Source organism: Mauremys mutica, chromosome 2 (genome assembly GCF_020497125.1).
Source record: "Mauremys mutica isolate MM-2020 ecotype Southern chromosome 2, ASM2049712v1, whole genome shotgun sequence".
Lineage (NCBI taxonomy): Eukaryota > Metazoa > Chordata > Testudines > Geoemydidae > Mauremys > Mauremys mutica.
The window spans coordinates 292,028,461-292,051,485 of record NC_059073.1 but is presented as its reverse complement, the minus strand read 5'-3'; the positions used below and the strand labels follow the sequence as shown (position 1 = coordinate 292,051,485).

General features: G+C 47.1%; 1 long non-coding RNA gene and 1 pseudogene across 1 annotated transcript; both read right to left on the bottom strand.

Annotated features, from left to right (window-relative positions):
- Positions 1 to 2,734: 2,734 nt before the first annotated feature.
- On the bottom strand, positions 2,735 to 6,872 carry LOC123364033. The gene is made up of 3 exons (XR_006576975.1): positions 5,645 to 6,872; positions 4,073 to 4,620; positions 2,735 to 3,274 (listed from the first exon to the last, which is right to left on the bottom strand). It is a non-coding gene; the product is annotated as an uncharacterized LOC123364033 (long non-coding RNA).
- A 13,211-nt stretch (positions 6,873 to 20,083) lies between these two features.
- LOC123363295 lies at positions 20,084 to 21,508 on the bottom strand (annotated as a pseudogene).
- Positions 21,509 to 23,025: the final 1,517 nt, after the last annotated feature.

The window sequence follows — 23,025 nt, the reverse complement described above, 5'->3', positions numbered from 1 at the left end:
CTGTAAATTAGGCATAAAAATAATGAATATGAATTCCATTACCCCGGGTATATACTTAATTTATGATATTAGGATGAAAAATGTATAATATTAGTACAGTGGAGTCACATCTTACGCAGGGGTTAGGTTCTCTAAGGTCAGCGCCTAAGAGGAAAATCACATATAGTGAAAATTACCATAAAGTACATCTTGCATCCGAAGAAGTGGGTATTCACCCACGAAAGCTCATGCTGCAAAACGTCTGTTAGTCTATAAGGTGCCACAGGATTCTTTGCTGCTTTTACAGATCCAGACTAACACGGCTACCCCTCTGATACATAAAATACAGTACACACAGGTACACACAGGGGTCCTAAATCTACAGCATGCGTGCCAAAGGTGGCACGCGAGCCCATTTTTTTTTAATGACAGGCTGCGGGTCCTGGCCGCCGCTGAGCCCACTGCCTGCCTGGGGTTCCATTCACTCAACCAGCAGCGGGCTGGTGGCTGGGACCCGGGCTAGCCTGCTGCCGGCCTGGGGTTCCGTTCATCCAGCCGCCGGCCCCGCTCAGCCCGCACTATTTAAATTATTGTGTTTTTCTCTCTTTTTGGCAAGCATGACCCTTTTGGTACTTACATTCTCAGATCAGTGGGTTCGGACGGAGTCCCAAATGACAAATGTGCAGAGATCCCTATGACACTCTTTATTCAACTTCTCGATGGTAACTGCCCGTGGGGCGGGAAGTGGGGTAAGCCCGTGCTTGTGCGTCTCATGCAAAACATGCTGTAGCGCTATGGCATAATTATCAATATTATAATATGTGCTTCTGAAAACATAATATTGTCGACTTTATCGACTGATAATTATTCTTGGTGGAATTCATTATACTTCCTTTCTTTCCTTCCTTCCTTGAAACTCAGTGCGGACCAGCAGCCAATGGCTCGTGACACGGCACTGGTCCGCGGACCACCACTGTGAGTGGTGTAACATTCCTTCTTTGCGATTAGTCCGTAATCCAGGAAGAAATGCGTTTTGAGCAGACCAGAAGCCTTGCAATATGGTATGGAAGGTCTTGCAAGTTAGTCTCACTGTGGAGTGGGATCTTGGACTGCGACCCCCTGCCCTGAATCTGTAGGTCTCCTAATTGGGCCCCCCAACCCAGGTTTGACGCGTCTGTTACTAAGGTCACGGATGGTTGAGGGGTGCTGAAATTCTATTTATGACAAACTCTTGTCGTGTTTATCATGGAATGTCAAAACAAATTGCACCACAATTTTGCCTTAAAAGATGCAGATTTTTTGGTAACGATTATAAAAAAATAAGTTGTTTTTAAAATTTGGAATTTTTTTAAACCACTTCATCACCGTTTTTAGAACTTGGAAACATAATTCAAGTCTCTAGCCTTCCATTCAAAGGATTAACACTCAAGCAGTAATTTATTTGAAAACAAATTAACCTTTATTTAACACACAAATTCCTTAATGCAATGAGTCTAATACATATACTAAAAGAATAAACCATAAGCCTTAACAAAACAGGCATATATTAGAATACAAACAACATATATGCGTATTCAAATATCCAGTATTGAGATACTATATAATTAACACAGTTTTAAGTGGTTACATTCTTCATGCAATGGCCAGTCACAACCAGAATGCTGACAGGAAGGCATTAAACATATAGTCTCTCACACAGACATCCAGCTTTATTAAGTGTGGCAAATTGCCGGTACTGTTATGCTGGGTCTCGCGCTTTCTCTTCATTGGGGAAGGTTCAGGGCGCCATTGCTTGCCTCTGAACCGGTATTTTTAATTACCCCACTAGTGTCCTTGAGGAGTGCAGTGGAGAGGGAGGGACCTGGGCCCGCCCTCTTCTCCAGGTCCCAACCCAGGGGCCCTGAGGTTAGTGGTGAACCGCTTGTACTGGTGGTTCCTTCCCCTGGGTTACTTCCCTCTCCTGCCCTTCAGCTTGTGGAGGGGCTTCTTGCCTTCCTTCTACACAAGCCAGGTGCCCCTTACCTAGGGTTTTTGGACTTCTCAGCCCACCGCAGCACTCTTCCAAACTTTCCTTTTGTCTCTCTTCAAAACCGTTATCTGCTTCAACTCCTTCCTGCTCCAACCAAACCTTCCTGCTCCAACAACCCACCCTGTCTGACCTGAAGCAGGGGTTTGTATCATGTGACTCACTGCTTGTACTCTAATTGGCTTCAGGTGCTCTAGTTAATTTATAGCAAACCTTCCACCCCTTGCAGGGAATAAGGCTCCCTGCTAACACTCTCCTGCTGCCCTCTGGCCAGGCTGTATCACATAAGTCAGTCATACCCATACACATTTCAATGGGAGTCTTCTATTAATCATAATGCTTACTTTCTCCGACGTCTTCTCTTCCCTCTGAGCAGTTCTTTTGCTCTGTCTCCTGATGTTGCTCCAAGCTCTGCTCCTTTCTTCTGCGATTTCAGCTCTTCGGAGCTGAATAGAACAGGCATCTTCTGCGGAGATCTCCAGGAAGCTGTCCTGGAGGTAGTCGAAAAGCCTATGGAGGAGGTTCCTGGGGAAAGCTGGCTTATTGGGTGCTCCGAGGTAGCACACTTTTCCGCGCCACGCTCTCAGCTGGTACTCCGGGACCAGTGCCTTGACGAGCATCGCAGCATAGGGCCCTGGCTTGTGCTGGCTTTCATTCAGCATGCGCTCTCTCTCTCTCTCTGTGACACCCTCCTCAGGGTGATCTCGCGCGCAGACTCCTGCATGTAAGTAGAGTAATTTGTGTACTATTAGTATTGGTAGTGCTTCACCGTTCCTTAGAACAACAAGAAGCGTCACTTTAGAGCCACGTGCTGGAGGCTACAGAGTGGCAGCATACAGGGATCTTTTCCAAGGCATCGCAGATTCCTCAAAACTATTCCATTGTGCTGCCACAGACTCAGAGCGACTTCAGCAGCGTCACAGCTGTGCCTAAGTCCATTGTTTCAGACCGCAGAAGTTGACTTGTTTTGTTTACTCTTGTAAGAATACTACTCCAGACTGCGGACACAAATGCAGTCACCAACTGATCCATGGTTTCAACTAATGAGTTTGCTTCTGCTCGTTTTTTGCTGTTCTGCACAGTGTGTGCATCAAAAGCCTGAAGCACGGATTTACAGGGTTGGTAATTGCATGATAAACTGTGAAGTGCCTCCCCTCGAGCTGACCACCTTGTGTCACTGAGGCACTTCGGGAGAAGTTCTCTCTTACTGGCCTCAAGATGTCTCCTCTTTCAGAGAATCTCGCAACAGGCCCCAGCAATAAGTTGAACCTGAGGAAAAAACATAGTTTTTGGACAAATTGAAAAAATGTTATTGCATCAGTGCATGACTCTGCAGCAGCAACACCACATAGATGTAGTGAGTGGGTCATGCGTGGGATGTACACTGCTTTCTCGCCGACTGCAATTACCTGAGCTTGCCTACCAGAATAAATGCCAGACATGTTACTAGCATTGTCGTATGTTTGGCCTCTGCAGTCCTTTAGATTGATAATTACTTCTGTCCAGTAATTTCTTTCTTTAATATAGCCATCTGCTACATGTTTATCAAGGGATTGAGTTTTTGATCAACACATTACATAAGTGGTGAGAGCCTGTTGGTGCTCAGTAGAACTTTAATGTTCACTAAATCTGCCAATGTGAGCCCATGAATCAAATCCTCTCATAGCCAGTGCAGATGTGTTGTGTGTGCAAATTGTTTTTCCCCAAACAACAGAAAAGACAGCTAGTTGACCGTGAGTATATGAACCATGGGCTTTCAATAATTTCACCATTCAGGGACACTTGGTTGAAGGCTGGATCACAGAGTTTCCTAAAATAATAAACATGTTACTATTAATGCATCCTTTCCAACATTTGTGGGGCATTAAGAGAGTAAGGGGATCATAGTATGGGAGCAAGCAACTTAGAATGAACATTTGTACATTTAAATAGATACAACAAAAACCCATTTTTTTTCAGTTGTCTCACAAAATTAATAGTTAAGTCAACCCCTGCTGGAAAGAGTTGATCTCATAAAATGACTCAAGTAATGTATTTTTTTAAAAAGCATAAGAAATTTATAATTACCTTGTTCTGCCCTTGTGTTGTCTTGATGACATTGCGTATTTTCTATTACCAACACCGGTTTTGGCAGAAACCAGGGCCCAGGTCTATGCAGTACTGTTGGGTGAAAGCATCAACAGTCCAGAGGGCAGCATCAGAGGAGGGTAATTCTACTGATATGTTTTGTAGCAGCTGTTCTTTATTCGGTGAAATGATTTCATCAGAAGAAAGAGCCTGTTCTTGAGAGCCATGATCAATGTCGTCTCGACTCACCACTATACTAGTTTATTACACACTCACCATCATTACTAGTAGTATTAGCATCAGCGGGAGTCTCTATGCTGTACGATTATTAGTGAAGTATCTGCTTATATGACGCATTTTTGCATTCTTCAGCTTCTGCTTTATGCCTCCGTTTTTGAGCACCACTTAAATGTTTTTTCATTATTTTGTTTATCACTTGGATTTGTTCGTTCTATATTTATAAAATCCTGCTCTGCACGTCACCCGCACCTGCAGTAGCTTACAGTGCGTAGGTATGCCACTGACACCATGTGCCTTTCCATAAATGACTGCAGGGGCGAAAAATAAAACAAAAGGGTTGAGTGGGTGGAGGGCTCAGGACTGCAGATCAGGAGTGAGGGGCACTGGTAGAGTATGGGGAGGAGTCCAGGGCTTGGCCTATAGGAGACTGCCCAGGTTGGTCCTGTTACCGAAATATCGGGTCTGCCTAGCTGAGAGCCAATAACAGCCTGACAGGGATAAGGAAAAATGCTTTATTCTGCAGAAGAAAGGAGAGTTCTGTAATAGATACAGAAGACTCTGCCTGACACAAGGTTCAGAGATTTTTATACACATTTAGACAAAGACCATGCCGTGTTAACACTTCATTGGTGGTTACCGGACCCCGTGAAACCGTTATCTGGTCAGGGAAAACTGGCTTGGAGCAAGATTTTTCTGCTTTGTGGCAGCAGAAAAAAGCTAGTTGAAAAGTTCAGGGTACTGTGTACGTGAGGTTTTTGGAGGCTTCTGCCTCCACCTACTGGCCGTTTGCAAAACTATTAAAAGGGCGGGGGGGGGGCACCAAATAGCTTTCACAGTCCCCCCTTCGGGCCTGATAAGCTCAGATTGTCAGGCCCGTTACTTAACTTACGATCAAGCTGAAGAGACAGGTATTGGGTTGTCTTACGGACAGCAGAGCTTTTGGTTACAGTATTACACAGACATTTTGCACATTGAATCATTATCCAAATAACACATAGGAAGAAGAGACAGAAAACAATCCATTTAACAATTGTACGGAAAAGGCCAGTGAACCAAGACCCAAGGTCTGGGAGGAGGTCCTCAAAACTAAAGGTGTGATCAAGAGATACAGCATGAAATACAACAGCCGCATTCTTGATAGCTTGTAAATCCTTTTCAATTAAGCCAGAGTGATTAACATAAAAGCAACATTTTTCTCCAATCCGAGCACAAGCCCCCCCCCTTAGCTGCCCAGTAATAATGCCAAACTTCAGATACCGTCCTGTATTTATTATACTGATATTCCCCTACCCATGCCCATTCGGTTTTTCGTGCTACCTGCAAGGAGCGTACCTCGGAAAGATTCGCAGGAACAGCCCACAATCCTATTCCTTCTTCAGAACGAGTTTGGTGGCACAGCCAGCAATCAGATAGGTGTCCCAATGTGGCCAGTGAGGTTTCAACCGCTGGGTGGGGGTTGGCATGTACAAAGGGCAAACTAAAAGCAAGGAACCATTATCCCACCACCCAGAAATTCATAGTCAGTAAAAGTCTTAGGGCTTATTCCGTCGGAACAGGAGCTTTAGTCCCTCGAGAGGCTCAGCCTTCCAGGTATCTTCTGCTTCAGGCTCTTCCGGGTCGCGGTGGGAAGAGCTGGCGGGGCTCCCTCGAGGTCCGGAGTCGTCTGCTTCTGGCCCCGGCCTAGGGGCTAGCTTGACTCGGGTGTAATGAATCCAAGTGTTACGCTCTCGCACTCGAACATATCCCTGTGGTAGCCGAGTCCAGGTCAGTTGTTTTGCTCTCCCGGTCTCTGGGTCCGTCTATGTAAATGCGAAGATATCCCAGCTGTCTTGATCTAGAGGAATACTAAAAAGGCATTACACAGATCTATTACTGAATAACAAGCAGTACCTGCTGGAATGTCAGTCAGAATTGCGTGAGGATTAGGTACCACATTGTGTCTAGCCTGAACAACTTTATTCACTGCACGCAAGTCCTGCACAAATCGGTATGCCGGTTTTCCTTCTGGATCCAGGTCAGGTTTTCTAACAGGCAGAATGGGGGTGTTGAAAGGGGATGAAGTACGAATAAGCACCCCCAACCGTAGGAATGTGTTGATAAGATTCCAGAGGCCCAGCAGAGCTTCTTGGGGAATGTCAATGTCTGGCTTCAGGGTTATTCGCACAGGCTCTGTCCGGAGAGTGCCAAGGTTTGTTTTGGAAGTGCCCCAGAGGGAGGCGTGTACCTCTCGTCTGAGTCGTTCAGGCAGGTTCATCGGGCTCGCAGGCAGGATCGGGTCCTCGGTAGCCTGGGTTAAGGCGGCACATAGCTGGGGGAGTTGATTCTGAGGCAACCAAAGAATGATTATATCAGCTGAAAAGAAAATCTGAGCGCGTAATTTACACAGCAAGTCTCTGCCTAGAAGATTAACTGGGCTGTCAGGAGCTAACAAAAATGCATGGGAGGCTGAGACACCAGAGATTTCTACAGCAGCCTCCTGCAATACAGAACACTCAGATGGCTTTCCGCCTATACCCATTACCAGAATGCTTTTATCTGTGAGGTTTCCTTCCTTTGGCTTGGCAACAGTGGAAAGGGCAGCCCCCGAGTCCAAAAGACACGGTTCCTCCCAGAGTTAAACGGACCTGGGGGTCTGTGGAGGAACAAACATAAGTGGTAAAGTCATTTGAGTAGTGTAACGGGTCGGACTCACCCCTGCGGCGCCTCCTGCTGGTGCTTCTGGGAATTAGCTCAGTCCAGTGTTCGGAGCACCCTCTGCAGGCTGGTGATCCACCTGTCTTCAGGCCCCCGTGTCCCTCCCTGGACCCGGTGCCCTTTTACATGGGGTGCTGCCCCCTAGCAGTAACCCCTTTCTCTCTGGGTCTCCCCTTCTGTCTCAGGGAACCCCCACCCTCTATCCCCACCTTGCCTCAGTATTTGGCTACTGCCAGTCATGGTCTAGCCCCACACTCTGGGGCAGACTGCAGTATCAGCCAACTCATCACTGGCAAGGAGGGTTTGGACCTGCTGCCTTGGCCTACCCCTGGGCTGCCCTCTGCAACCCCCAGTACCTGTTGGCCCTCTGCAAGGCCGCAGCCTGGGGCTTTCTAGGCTGGAGCTTCCTCAGCCTTCCCCAGCCCTGCTTCACCCTAGGTACCTTGTCTCAGCTCCTAAGCAGCCAGGCCCTTCTTCCTCTTCAGGCAGAGGAAGACTGTCTTGCTTCTGGCTTCCCTGGCCTTCTTATAAGGCCCTATTCAGTTTGGGGCGTGGCCCCAGCTGCAGCCACTTCCCCAATCAGCCCAGCTTTGAGAGCAGCCGCTCTCAAGCCCTGCCAGGCCACTTTTAAACCCCTCAGGGCAGGAGCAGGGTCCACCCTGCTACAAGTAGGTAACAAGTGGACCCCCGGGTCGCCGTCATTCCTCACTATTGACAGCGTCTGTTCTTTCCACTTCCATCTGATATCGAGGTCGGGGCTGTCGTCCGGTACGTCGGTTTGGGCACTCACTTTTCCAGTGACCAAGTTGCTTACAGTAATGGCAAACATCATTTGCACGGCTTGGGGGGCCCCCCCATTATCTGCCTTCGGTTGCCACTTGGTGGGGTCCCCACCTCCCTCCTTGTCTTTCGCTCCCCGCGTTCACAAGGGCTGCTAGCATTCTCATCTGTTTGGTCTCTTGAATTTTATCTCTTGTGTGATACACACGGGTGGCTACGCTTACCAGTTCCTCCAGGGATTTTCCCTCAGCGCCTTCGAGCTGCTGCAACCGCTGCTTAATGTCCGGAGCTGACTGAGAGATAAAAATAAGCCTGACCATGGATTGTGTGTCCGCAGCCTCAGGGTCTATATTAGTAAAAGTACAAAATGCTTTACAAAGTCTCTCATAAAAGTTGGAAGGGTGTTCTTCTTTCCCTTGCACAGTATTATGGACTTTTGACCAATCTAGAGTTCTTTCTCCTGCTTGTTTTATACCTGTCAAAACATGGGTTAGGAATTTCTTTAAATTTGCCTGGTGGGTTGAATCATTCGGATTCCATTGGGTAGGGTTAGTGAGAGCTATCAAATCATGCCTGTCACCGGCAGCCTCCGCTGCCTCCCGGGCTCCCCTTAGGACCCGCTCTTTCTCCTCCGTGCACAGTAGGCAATCTAAAAGTTGACCCACGTCTTGCCAATCAGGATTATGAGACTGAAAAATAGCACGGAATCGCCTGTGAACGACGTCCGGGTCGTCTCTGAGGCGAGGCGTAGTGATTTGCCAGTTCATAAGATCTGCTGTAGTAAAAGGGACATGTACATAACGGTCTACAACCTCTCCATCCGTAGTGGGTACTGGGATGGTCCGAAGGGGTGCCTGGGTTTTAACTGCATCCTCCCCATAGACTACTCCCTTTCTTGTACGAGATGGACTAATGGCGGTAGACAGAACAGAAATGTACCCACTACCCGTCGCTCCACTAGTTGATTCATTAACTTGAATTGTGGTTTGCCTCAGTCTTCGGTGGGGGGGCCACTGTCTTGGGCCCCGTAGACAAGGAAACCTGGTCCGCCACAACCTGTGATATTGCTGCCGAGGGTGGCCGCGGTCTAGGACAATACATGGGGGGGAGGGGTATCTTCCCAACAATCGGCTTCACTTGGGGCAGAAGCTTTCGGGAATAGAGGGGTCTGGATTTTTATCTTCTTTAAACGACGATGAGCCTCATCGTCCCACAAAAACCAATAGTCCATTTGACCAGGCGCTTGATTCTCTAATATCAGGCGCAAAGGAATATCAAAGGAGCCAAATTCGGGCCATGCAGTCCCCAGGGTTGGCCAGTCCTGGGTGCAAAGTTGTACAAAGCGCTTCCTTGATATACCTTTCTGAACACCGGGTAAAGGCCATTTACTTAACATATAATCTAAAGGGCTATCCTTAGAGGGTTTTTCCAGAGACCCACCCATCTGTCTACTGACACTCAACCTGAAAAGAGAATTACTCAGAGATCAGTGGGAATTACGGTCTAATCCAGGTTTTCCTACTTCTATTACACTGTCCGTTACAGGGGACGGGAAAGAAGGATCTCAATACAACCTCAGAGCTTCATCGCACACATGGCTTCCACTCTGAGGAATTATGAACGAGAAGTTCAGTTCCGCCCACACACCTAACGCCCAAATGAACAGAGCAGAAAAACAACAGTAACCGGTTAAACAGAACAGAACCAGAACCAGATAGTGTTTCCTTATCCTAGTAGGGCTCACCTTATCGGAACACGAACCCCAGGGGCCGCGGTGAAGCAGAGAAAGAGGGCCAAACACCCCGTCCCAGTTCGCCGCAACCATCCGGAGTCCAATGTCTAAGCTAGGAGAGTCCCGTCTGGAGTCGCCAGAAACTGTTACCTAAATATCGGGTCTGCCTAGCTGAGAGCCAGTAACAGCCTGACAGGGATAAGGAAAAATGCTTTATTCTGCAGAAGAAAGGAGAGCTCTGTAATAGATACAGAAGACTCTGCCTGACACAAGGTTTACAGATCTCTTATACACATTTAGACAAAGACCATGCTGTGTTAACACTTAATTACCGGACCCCATGAAACCGTTATCTGGTCAGGGAAAACTGGCTTGGAGCAAGATTTTTCTGCTTTGTGGCAGCAGAAAAAAGCTAGTTGAAAAGTTCAGGGTACTGTGTACGTGAGGTTTTTGGAGGCTTCTGCCTCCACCTACTGGCCGTTTGCAAAACTATTAAAAGGGCCGGGGGGGGGGGACGGGGACCAAATAGCTTTCACAATCCCCAGCCCAGAGCGAGGAAGGGGCCAGGGACAAGAGCACAACAGGGCATGCGTGGGAAGGATCGGTCCTCAGACAGCCACAGGAGCGAGGCAGGGGCCAGAGGGAAGAACACAGCGGGGCCTGCAGGTGGGGGAGGATTGGTCCCCAGCTGGAGCGAGCCCGGGGCAAGATGAGCACAGTAGGGCATGAGGGGGAGGATTAGTCCCTGCTGACTGGAGCAAGGCAGGGGCCGGGAGCTAAAAGCACAGCAGGGTGGGAACTAGGGTTGTCCCTGGAGGAAGGGAGGAGCCGGGGCTAAACTGCAAGTGCAGCGGGGCTGGGGGAGGGGTAAATGGGATCCCCCCTGCCCACATAGAACGAGTACCTACCTTCTCCCTGGTTCTAGCCCATTCTCGTCATCTCTTTCTGTGCTGAGCTGACCCTGCAGCAGCAGCAGGACAGGTGGGTGTTGGGCGTGGGAGGAGCAGAGGCTAATGTGGTTACTCCTATAACCGGATGTGGTGGGGCGCCTGCCCCACCCTATGAAGGATTGGGCTAGGGCAGGCCAGAGCGGCTGCACGAAGAGGCAGCCAATCAGGGAAGGCCTGTGGGAGAGCCAAGGAGGGCTGAACAAGTGACGGCCAATCAGGGCCAGGCTCAGCCCTATATAAAGACTGCCTAGGAGAGGAGCAGGCAGTCTCTCCCAGACCTCCAACGGGGAAGGTCTGTCTCCTGAGCTAGGAGACCAGCCCCTGGGACAGTGCAGTGCTGGGCAGGCTCGGGGGAGCCGAAGGGAACTCCAGCCTGCTACTTGCCAGGCTGCAGGCCCTGAGGGAAGTGTGTAAAGGGTCAGAGTGGAAGTGATCCAGGGAGTGCGGACAGCAAGCGAGGGGAGAGAAGGGGGGCAGGAAGGCTCCTGCTTAGAGGGTCCCTGGGTTGGGACCCAGAGTAGCGGGCGGGACTGGGTCCCCCCCTTCCCCCTTATATTGCAACTGGCTGTGGGAAGTGGCCATATTGGACTGCACCACACCCCTGAAGGAAGGGGTTAGACTTTGGGAGCGGCTGGCCAGTGCGGCAAGTGAAAGACCTGCTGTTAGCGCCCCCAGCCCCGCAAGGGGGTGAGAATGGGCTAGGGGGCACTGCTGGAGGACAATGTCCTGAAGGGGACGCCACGAGCGGAAGGGAGCGACGTGGGTCCAGGCGCCAATGGAGGGCTGGATGGGACACCACCAGGAGAGGGCGGTCCCCATGGACTGAGCTAATTCCCGGAGCGACCAGCGGGTGGTGCCAGTGGTGTTGAGTCCCAATACCATGACACCAGACTTTTAGTTTCCAGTCAGCACAGCTAACCGGACACTCAGGTCCCATTTTCTACTGGAGTTTCCAGTCTAAAACTGGATACCTGGCAACAGGACTGCCAGAAAAGCCTTTGGGGGGCAGGACGGGACAAGCACTCATTTTTAAAAGTGGGAGAACTAAGCCTTAAGTGAGCGGGGGTGAAGCAAGTAATGGGTGGGTTTTTGCGTAGTCTTTTAATAATTCAGTGAAATCTAAACTTTTTGAAATGGTACTTTCAATTGAAATTAATGCGAGTCCTGACAAACAATTTTGAGACATGGTGGACCTAAAATAATTTTTCAATAATTGCTGCCGGAATGACCTCCTCTGGGTAGCCGGTGTGTGCATACCCAAGGTGCGAATGGCAATTCGACCATCTTTGAGGGTCTGAATTCTGGAGTCCGTTTTCTCCGAGAAGAGACCCTGAGTGTCGAACGGGAGGTCTTGAAGGGTGTACTGCACCTCAGGCGGCAAGGTGGAGGACTGCAGCCAGGAGATACGCCGCATGGTCACACCAGAGGCCAGGGTGCGGGGGTCGGCCCGGAGATCTCTCCCGCTGCCCGCCTGAGAGGTGACTGAGGGCTGACGCAAAGGCCAAGGCGGGGCAGAGGCGCTGAAAGATTGCGCCGTGGATGCCGGCAGTAGGTCCCTGGACGGTGCTGAGGATTGGTGCCGGTCATCGCGGTGCCGGGATGGAGAGTGGGACCAGCAACTGTTGCGGTGCCGGGAGCTTGACCGGTGCCGGGAGCGGCTTCGGGAGTCGCGGTGCCGGGAACGGTACCGGGATGCGGACCTCCCTCGGTACCGACGGTCGGGCGACCGGGACCGGGAGCGTCTCCGGGAGTGCGACCGGTACCGCGATGTTGAGCGGTACCGGGACTGCGACCGGTGCCGAGACGGGGAGCGGTACCGCGATGGTGAACGGTGCTGAGATCTGGAACGGCGTGGCGGTGACCGTCTGCGGGAGCGGGACCGACGTCTCTCTCGTCCGTCAGGGGGAGGCGGCCGCATCATCGCCGGCTTGCCCGCTGACTGGACGGCCTGCACCGGCAGTGCCGGGGGTCGGAGGCTCAGTGCCTCTGTGAGCTCGATGAGTTCTCTCGCCGTCGAGAATGTCTCGGGCGTGGACGGGAGCTGCAGCTCAACCGCGGTTGGCACCGGGGAGCAGGGTGGTACCGGACTGAACGGCTCTTGCGGCGCCGGAGTCGACGGTACCGTGCACGGTTTGTGCACCGCTGCAGCCGGTACCGGAGGGGCCGGTGGTGGCTGGGCAAGCGGTCCCGTAGTATGCGGCTTAGAGGCCGTCTGCGCCGTCTTCCATTTCCTCGCTGGAGAGAGGGGCCGGTGCCGGCTGCGGAGCTCGAGCAGTCTCGGTACCGGAGCGGCTCTGGGCTGCTGGTGCGCTGCGCGCCGATGACGATTTCGGTGCTGCTGGGGTCGGCGCGGGAGGTTGAAGTGTCGCCTCCATAAGGAGCTGCTTTAGGCGAGTGTGCCGCTCCTTTCTAGTTCTCGGCTTAAACGCCGTGCAGATGGGACACTTATCTGGACGATGGGTCTCCCCGAGGCAGCGCAGGCAGGAGTCGTGCGGGTCCCCGACAGGCATGTGCCGCTGGCAAGCCGCACAGGGCTTAAACCCCGGTGCCTTGGGCATGAGCCCGCACCGGTTGTGGAAGAAGAGGGGCTAAACCCTAATTCCCTAACTGTACTATATCTAACTAAACTTATTCAACTAATCTAACTACTAAACTAACTTAACCAACTATGTACACGCAGTAAATGGAGAAAACGCTAGGGCTGTGGAGGTAAAGGAGCACTCCACTGTTCCAACTGGCCGTCACAGGTGGTAAGAAGGAACTGAGGAGCGGACGAGCCGGCTGGGGTAGCGGCGCCACTCCAGGGGGCGCCCAGCCGGCCCGCCGGAGTTGCTAGGGTAAAAATGTTCCGAAGAGCCGTGCACGCGCGGCGCGCACACCTACATGGAATGCATAGGAGCAATCACTCGAAGAAGAACAACAGTTACTACGGTGAGTAACCGTCTTTTTAAGAAACTGCTCACCAGGAGCCACTGATATTGGTAATGTTAAAAGAATGCGTAAGGCTATAGCAGTGTTTGGAGTGAAAGAATCATTTCTTGCTATAAATGCTAATACTTTTAGAGGAGAAGTTTTAGGACTTATTAGCTCAGATAAAGCTATTAATTCATCATACAATTCTACTCCATGAATGTCAGCAGCGTTATCAGTACTGAGCGCTAAGTGTAGGTCTTGGCAGTGCTTCATGAGATTGTCTTTGGAAAACTGATTTTTAATATTTCCAATATTGTATAAAAATTCAGAAGTTTCACAATGACCATGCAACGGATATAATCCGTTCTTCAGTGGAAGTTATAGCAACATCCAAAATATTATAGAAACATTCAACTTTAAACCTTTCTTATGGATCGAGAATAGGATCATCATGAGCCTCATAACAAAACTGTCTTTTTTATTTTTGAGGACGAACGAATTGTTCAGGTCCAAACGTTGGTTCAAAATCAAGATCTTCTGCTATTGTTGCTTCTTTGACAGTTTATTCAAATCCTTCATCTGAACGGTATTTTTTAAAATATTCCAGCGTTTTATTCAAAATCATCTTTGCCTTGGATATGTCTATGGTTATGTTCTGCATAACTTTCCTGGTCAAATTAATTTGATTTAGAATATGCCGAATAACTGTGCAACATGAAAATTGAAACTGCCTCATTTTCTGAGCCAATGTTTCAGCTTCATGTCAAAATGAAGGATCATACGACAAGTCCTGGCTTATTTCAAATAGTGCATCGTAAATATCTCCTGATGAATATCGGAATGGTCTAATAGCGTCTATCCTGCTTTTCCATTTAATTTGACTTAGAGGTTTAAATGTGAATTTTTGTTCAAGATGCTTCAAGACTGCCCAACGATGTGTGGAAGCACTAAAAAAAGTTACATTGCTTGTGCTGTGGTAAAATATGAAATGGCATCTTTAGATGATTCGGCGGCATCACTGACAACCAGATTGAGCGAATGTGCATGGCAAGGAACGAAAAAAGCTCGATTATGTAAATTCAGTATTCTTTCCTGTACACCTATATGTCATCTTCACATGTTTGAGATGTTATCGTACCCTTGGCCGCACATATTTTCTAAAGGTATTCCACAGTGTTCCAATCTCTGTAGAATTATATCTGTGAGGGCTTTCGCAGTAGTTTCGTTCACTGGTAAATTCTAGAAAGTATTCACAAATTTTCACTTCTGCATTTTCATCAGTTTTCACAAATTGTAAAACTATTGACATTTGCTCGCTTTTGCTCAGGTCTTGAGTACAATCAACTATAATTGAGTAATATTTGGCATGTTTCAAATCCGATAAAATTTCATTACGCACTCCATTAGAAATTAATTGTATTATCTCATTTTGTGTATTTTTACCCAAATAATGGGTGTGAATCTTTCACTCTTTGTACATGCTCAGCCATAACGCTAGCAAATTTTGCCAATAACTTAACCAATTTCAAGAAATGTCATTGTTCTCATATAAAATACCTGAGGATCCACGGAATGCGAGGCACTGTTTAGCTAGGAAATTAATGGCTGCCAGTAAACGTTCCAACACAGCTTGCCAATGTAGAATTTCTCAATTTAGTAGACGTTGTTGTACCGGAATGTAATCTGTTTGACAGCTCAATCCAATTTGTCAACCAGCATAAATTATTTTTTGATGTTTCATGTTCTTTCAAATGCTGATGCAAATTTCGCAAGTCATTAAAACCTGCAGTTACCAGAAGAATGTCCAAGTTACAGAACAGTTTGCAGCAAGACCAAAAAACTACATCTTCGCTCTGTGAATACACTAACCATGATCTATTAATTTGTTCCCCTGTGACAATGTGGTTTTGGCGGGACCCAACTGAGAGTGCCAATTCAGGACCAATTGCTTAAACAGGGCAGTTACAGCCCAAGGCTGGGGTTTTTCCACCTCTAAGGGAAACCAAACCAGCCAGACTAAGAGGACTTTGGTTTCACCCCACTGGCTAACCACAAGTCACACAAGCAATTTCCTTAGACACTGTAGTCTCCCAGTATCACCACCAGTGCCACTCATCCTGGGGATAAATGATTATGAAAACCAATACCCCAATAAAAGGAAACGGTTCTCTTGATCCCAAAGAATCAAGCCCCAGACCCAGGTCAATATACACATCAGATCTTACCCACAAATCACGCTGTTGCCAATCCTTTAGAATCTAAAATCTAAAGGTTTATTCATAAAAGGAAAAAAGATAGAGATGAGAGCTAGAATTAGTTAAATGGAATCAATTACATACAGTAATGGCAAAGTTCTTAGTTCAGGCTTGTAGCAGTGATGGAGCAAACTGCAGGTTTAAATCAAGTCTCTGGAGTACATCCCCTGCTGGGATGGGTCATCAGTCCTTTCTTCAGAGCTTCAGTTTGTAGCAAAGTCCCTCCAGAGGTAAGAAGCAGGTTTGAAGACAAGATGGAGATGAGGCATCAGCCTTTTATAGTTTTTTTTCCAGGTGTAAGAACCTCTTTGTCCTTACTGTGGAAAATTACTGCAAAATGGAGTCTGGAGTCACATGGGCAAGTCCCTGCATACTTTGAGTTACAATGCATATCTGCCTTCTCTCAATGGGTCAGTTGTGTATCTGATGGTCCTTAATGGGCCATCAAGCAGGCTAGGCAGAGCTAACACCAACTTGTCTGGGATGTCTCCCAGAAGCACAGCACAAATTTGAAATACAGACAGTATAGAGCCAATACTCATAACTTCAACTACAAAATGATATATACATATAGACTGCATAATCATAACCAGCAACCCATAACCTGGTCTTAGACACCTTATATGATCCCCTTTTCCATAAGATTTGATGCCACTATAGGACCTTGGTTGCAACCATGTTCTATATGGTCCAACTTACATCAATAACGTCACATCCCCGTTTTTCATTTTTTTTTCTTCATACTGGGTGGCATAAATCGACAATTTGACTCAAATGGATATTCAAATCTAGGATCTAGTTTTGAAGGACCTTTTTTCACAGTAATTATTGTCAGCCATGTACTTGGATCCGATCCTATGTCAGTCTCTCCATCTTCCAATAATTGTTCTTCAGTTTTAGATTTGGATAACAGTTCTTCATTTCTGGACTCTTTAGCTGAAGACGTAACTCTTTGGATGGATTGTCATTGTTCGCCTTTATCAACTGATAAAGATGAACACTCCGACCAAAGATTATCTTCCCTAACTGATAAAGATAATCTCTGGTTTGACTGGTCTTCATCAGTAGATGAATAATCATTTTCAATGCATTGCTTAGCGCTTTCTCCTTGTCGACTTTTTAAAAATTCTTATTTGAAATACACGAGAGTTTTTCTAATTCTTTTTGCCGTTTCCCTTTGTTGCCAGAAGGCAGAACCGGAAAGTCATTTTCATTTTTGTCCCGGCATTTTAGCCCTATAACCACTGGCACCAACGCGACACGGAAATTAGCATGAATGGCGCCGATAGGGTGGCAGAGTACACACAAGTAATTGTGATTCCAGATTAATCAATAACTGTTAATGTTTACACATTTACACACGTTCACATTATGAGTGATCATGTCATGATGTGACACGATTTTTTTCACGTCACGCTCCTATTGCACTACTGGAGATTTGACAGGCCACTTGAAGCTACAGGGGTGAAATGGCAATGTAGTGGATCTCCACAGCAGTGTCACTTCATTTCAAAACAAACTGAGTCTCTTCAAAAGTGGATTAAATGCTCATAAGTGTGATGCAACCAGTGGAGCACAGATTATGGGCCATAAAACAAACCTCTGTATGGAAAACTGGAACTTGCAGCTTTTATGGAAGATAGTATTGGATATGTTTGCAGTCGTGATGTCGTGCAACCATATGATATGTGTTTAAATTGAGAAAAGGGAAAGTGTCACTACCAACTAGATCCTTTTCCTTTTAATGGATCTGTAGTTGTGTATATAGGGAACAAATGTGTATGTATTAGAAGTTGGTGTAAATTGTTTGAAGTTAATCATTTGTTTAATATAACACATAATCCTCATGAAAAAAGACGGTTACCCACCTTCTTGTAACTGTTCTTCGAGATGTGTTGTTCATGTCCATTCCAATCAGGTGCGTGTGTGCTGCCTGCATGGTCATCAGAAACTTTTCCCCGCAGCAGCTCCTGTCGGGTCGGTCAGGGAGCCCCCTGGAGTGGTGCCCTCGTGGCGCTTAATATATGTGGCCCTGCTGACCCGACCCCCCCGTTCAGTTCCTTCTTGCCAGCAACTCCGAAGGAGGGGATGGAGGGTGGGTATTGAAATGGACGTGTGCGACATTCTGTACTTTGGGGGAGTGTATTGTAACCCCCATATTCTTAATTCTGATCTGCTGAAAGTCATTTTTCTACCCATATATGTGTACCATTAACGCATATGAAGTTATGAGAATTGTGTAACTAAGGTCATGGATGGTTGAGGGGTGCTGAAATTCCATTTATGACAAACTGCTGTCATGTGTTTATCACGGACTGTCAAAATAAATTGCACCACAATTTTGCCTTAAAAGATGCAGATTTTTTTGTAATGATTATAAAAAGTAAGTTCTAAAAACTGGAATTTTTTAAACCATTTCACCGTTTTTAGAACTTGGAAAGATATAATTCAAGTTATTTTTATGTCAGGATTATTACTGCTTTTTGAAAAACATTTAACAGAAAAACTGCTCGTAGCACTAGGTGTTTGATAGAAGAAAATTTTAAAAAGAGGCTCAAACTAAGTGATAGATGATGACAACTTAAACAGTAGGTGCCGCTAAACTTGCATTGTGTTTTCCCGCAAACTACTGCAGTCTGTGTGTTCCCCTCCCCCCCTCCAATCCTGCCTGCAGCAAAGTACATTTTACCTGCTCCCACTATTATGGCACGGATCCCACTCTCACTGCTGCACTCTAGCGAACAGGGCCGGCTCCAGGCACCAGCGCAGCAAGCAGGTGCTTGGGGCGGCCAATGGGAAGGGGCGGCATGTCCGGCTCTTCAGCGTCGAATCCCTCAGTCCCTCTCAGAAGGAAGGACCTGCTGCCGAAGAATGAAGGGGCGGCGGTAGAAGTGCCGATTGCGGCTCCTCCCCCCGCCCCCCGGAGCTGGCCCTGCTAGCGAACATCACTATTCCCTGTAGATCCTGTTTGCAATCCACATAGAATTGCATGATGATATCTTTAATGTGCCAAGCAATGCATGCACTTAACTGGATAATGCCAGCAACTGCATTGTGGCTGAAAACGTTCTGAGATTGAAACAATGTAGAAGATTAAACTTTTTTTTCCCCTTCCATGTCGGTGCTCTTGCTGACTATCAGTGTATGAAATCATGACTTGGGTACACCTGCCATGATCTCACTCTGGACTACTGCATTAATAGACTGTGCACATTCAAATACACAGTCCTTGCTTCTCTAGCTGGTAGGAAGAGCAACATCTGGCTACGTGGCCATGAATGTGCTGTACAGAGAACTCGGATGAATTTATTTTTGTAGTAATGAGTACATTGTCAATTGCTCACTAGTGTTCCCTCTTTTCAACGTATTCTGTTTTCTTTTAGTGATCTCTGCTAGTAAATGCTGAATTCCAAAGCCACGTTTCCAGTTGCATTGATTACTAAGTACATCAACATGAGCCTTCTGAACTAAATGGCATTTTAGATAGATTTCCATTCCATTTTTTACTGGGTGTAAATTCTCCCTTGACTTCAGCTTCAGAACACAATTTATACTCAACCCTGATACTAAATACAGGAAAAAATCTCCCAGTTTCAAGAGGCCTCTTCCTAGGGCATCCCATGTTTTGGGTGCCATGATTTCCAAAAGCCAGTTGTCCTTTAACGTTGAATTTCATTTTTCATGCCATTGTTGTCTGCACTCCTAGTTTACATGTGGACATGGTATTGTTTGAACATGGTACCTGTTGCACTCTAAACCAGTGGTTCTCAAACTTTTGTACTGGTGACCCTTTTTACGCAGCAAGCCTCTGATTGTGACCCCCCCCTTATAAATTAAAAACACTTTTATATTTAACACTATTATAAATGATGGCGGTGAAGTGGAGTTTGGCGTGGAGGCTGACAACTTGCAATCCCCCACATAATAACCTCATGACCCCCTGAGGGGTCACAACTGCCAGTTTTGAGAACCCCTGCTCTAAACTCTTTGAAACGGACACAACAAAATGTGTGCTACACGTACCGAGGAAGTTGTGAACGGCACAGTTTGTGACATGCGTTCTTACCCCAAAATTCAGACCTAAGGCACTGCATATTGGCCTTTCTACCCTAAACCCAGTTGTCAGTTTGGTCTGTTTTGGGAGGTAACAGGAGGTGGTCTGCCCTAGAGGAATTGCCCAGGCTTTACCAGGGAGTTTGTCTCTGACCAGCAGAGGACTCTCCAGAACAGACTAGTTGTGTTAACCCTTGGGAGGATACTGATACAGCTTTCTGCTCAAAGGATTTACACTCCAGCAGTAATTTATTTGAAAACAAATTAACCTTTAATTAGCACACACAAAATCCTTAATACAATTTGTCTAATAGGTATACCAAAAGAATAAACCATAAACCTTAACATAACAGGCATATATTAGAATACATACTCTATCAACATATATGCATATTTAAATATCCAGTACTGAGATACTAATTGGGTCAGTTATCAGTGGAGGTTCCTTGTTGTCAATTTCCTGGGTAGGAGGGTCTAATAGATCACACGTGTCTTCCAATGTGGCCATGAGCTCGCCTGGAGAGACGGTGGCTTCCAAGTCATCCATTCCTAACAGGGCATCAAAGTCAAATTCCTTCAGATCCATCTTCTCCACCATCCAATCCATGCCTGAGAAGGCATCCTCTGCAACACAAGGAAACTTAATTACCACAAAAGTACAACAGTCTCACACACACAATCAACTCAAGCCTTCTGAAAAAACTCCAGATACAAAATATTTTGCCTATTTTTTTTCCTCCATCCATTCCCTCGTTGCTAAACTTTTTCATATGCCAATTTGACAAATCTAGTACTTGCAGCAGATTCTGCCGCCATCACTTTCACACGTTCTGCACAGAAGAGGCCTGCTCAGGCCTAATTTTTAGGTCTGACCCAGACTGGACGCAAGCCCACATAACCCTGAAAGGGTCAAATTGTTTTCTAACCTAACCTCAATCCAGCACCGCCACTGCTTCATGCCCAAGGGGTCAGCTCTCCTTTATCTGCCTCTTGTGGCATGAAGAGGCTGCCTGCATCAGCAGCTTCGTGGCTCTAATCCTGCCACCCACTAGCATGTGACATGCACACTCACTGTACTGTGGAATGAGGTTTCTGGCAGAACCAAGAAGCTGCACCAACCTGACTCCAAGGGGGTTGGGTTGTTTTTCTACTTGATACTTGTCATTTGTCTGGGATGGGTTACAGGGCTCTACTATACAGGACAAAATAACCCTGAGAGTGACTTATGACATTCCATTTCTCTCTGGCTCCTCCGATCTCTACACTGGAATTGAAGTGTTCAAGGAGAGACTTCTAAGAGATAAGTGAAAGCAAATGACAGCAACATTCCCACATCTTGTGGGATCCTTCCCCAAAGTATAGGCTTCTGAACCGTATGTGGAACATGGAGGAAGATGCTCTTGATTCTAAACAGACACAGCTGTTTCATCCACTTAAAGAGCTCATTGGTTAATTACAACAATGGCAGAATGTTAAGTGATATGCAAATACTTCCTGACAGGACACCTGATGTGAACATCTAGTCTAAACTGATCCAAGCCGATATATTTCCTGTGTGAATAAAGTAATGCCTTACCCTGGCTGTTATCTATGTTTTTGCCCAAACTATCCACAGCCAGCCAGTTTGGAGGAGACTGCCTTAGCCTTGTCGCTGGAGAACCCATGCGAACAGTGGGGGTTGGCCACCTCCAGGTAGTCATCTAGAAGTCCTAGGCTTTCCTCAGCCACCAAAGACGACTGGTTGAAGGGGGATAGTAAACCCCCCAACAGCATCTCGTTGTTCAAGAGGTTCATCTTGGTCAAGTTTTAATGCTTTTTTGTCAGAGTGTAGATGAGTAGGTGTCTTTGTCAATTAACAGTTTTAACTGGTTACATCCTGCATGGAGTGGCCAGTAATAACCAGAATACTAATAGGAAGGCATTAAAACATTAAACATATAGTCACACAGACACTTAGCTTCATTAACTCATACATATTTAAATGAGAGTCTTCTATTAAAATCATCATGCTTGCTTTCTCCGATGTCTTCTCTTCCCTCTGAGCAGTACTTCTGCTCTGTCTTCTGATGTTGCTCCAAGCTCTGCTCCTCTCTCCTATCTTCTGCGATTTCAGCTCTTATGATGTTCTCCTTCTTGGCCTTGATCTTAATAATTTTGCTGCTGCTGGCTCCACTCACACCGGTGCTGCCTTCTCAGGCACACAGTTGAACACAGGCTGCCTGAGGCCTGTCAGCTCTCTGCCTTATATGCAGTTAACCCACCAATCAGCTTTAAGCCCTTTGGAACATGGGCCTGATTGAAATGGATGCCTTTAGAGCTGGACCTGTTTGAAGACCTGTGTTCTACCTGACTGGCTCCTCTTTTCAGGTGTTTGGAGTGACCTTTATTTCACCCCAGTCTACCTGCTCGCCATTGGCTGAACATTCTAACGAGTTGCCAAGTCTCACAAGATAACAAAGCTTTCACAGCAAGCCTAGACCAAGCCAATCCAATTTCGGAGGCATTGCCCACTGTCGTCAACCCAGCCGAAAACAAGCCAAACATTTCAGAGGGGGTGTTTTTAATGAAAATTCCGTATTTTATTTTTAGTAATAATGTAGGTACACAGAAAAAGGTATGTTGTAACCATTCTGCCAGATAGTCTGCAGCAAACAGGGCCAGGTTCAATATCTAGGGTTTTTTTCTTCAACAATATATAAGGCCTGGTCTACACTATGCGTTTATACCGAATTTAGCAGCGTAAAACCGAATTAACCCTGAACCCATCCACACAATGAAGCCCTTTATATTGATATAAAGGGCTCTTAATACCGATATCTGTGCTCCTCCCCGATGAGGGGAGTAGCGCTGAAATCGGTATTGCCATGTCGGATTAGGGTTAGTGTGGCCGCAATTCAACGGTATTGGCCCCTGGGCGCTATCCCACGGTGCACCATTGTGACCACTCTGGACAGCAATCTGAACTCGGATGCACTGGCCAGGTAGACAGGAAAAGCCCCGCGAACTTTTGAATTTCATTTCCTGCTTGCCTAGCATGGAGCGCTGATCAGCACGGGTGGCCATGCAGTCCTAAATCCAAAAAGAGCTCCAGCATGGACCGTACGGGAGATACTGGATCTGATCGCTGTATGAGGAGACAAATCTGTTCTTATGAGAGCTCCGTTACAGAAGACGAAATGCCAAAGCATTTGAAAAAATCTCCAGGCTATGATAGACAGAGGCCACAGCAGGGACTCAGCACATTGCTGTGTGACAAGTGTAACGGAAAGCCAAAGAATCAAATGGACGCTCATGGAGGGAGGGAGGGGAGACTGATGACTCCAGCTATCCCACAGT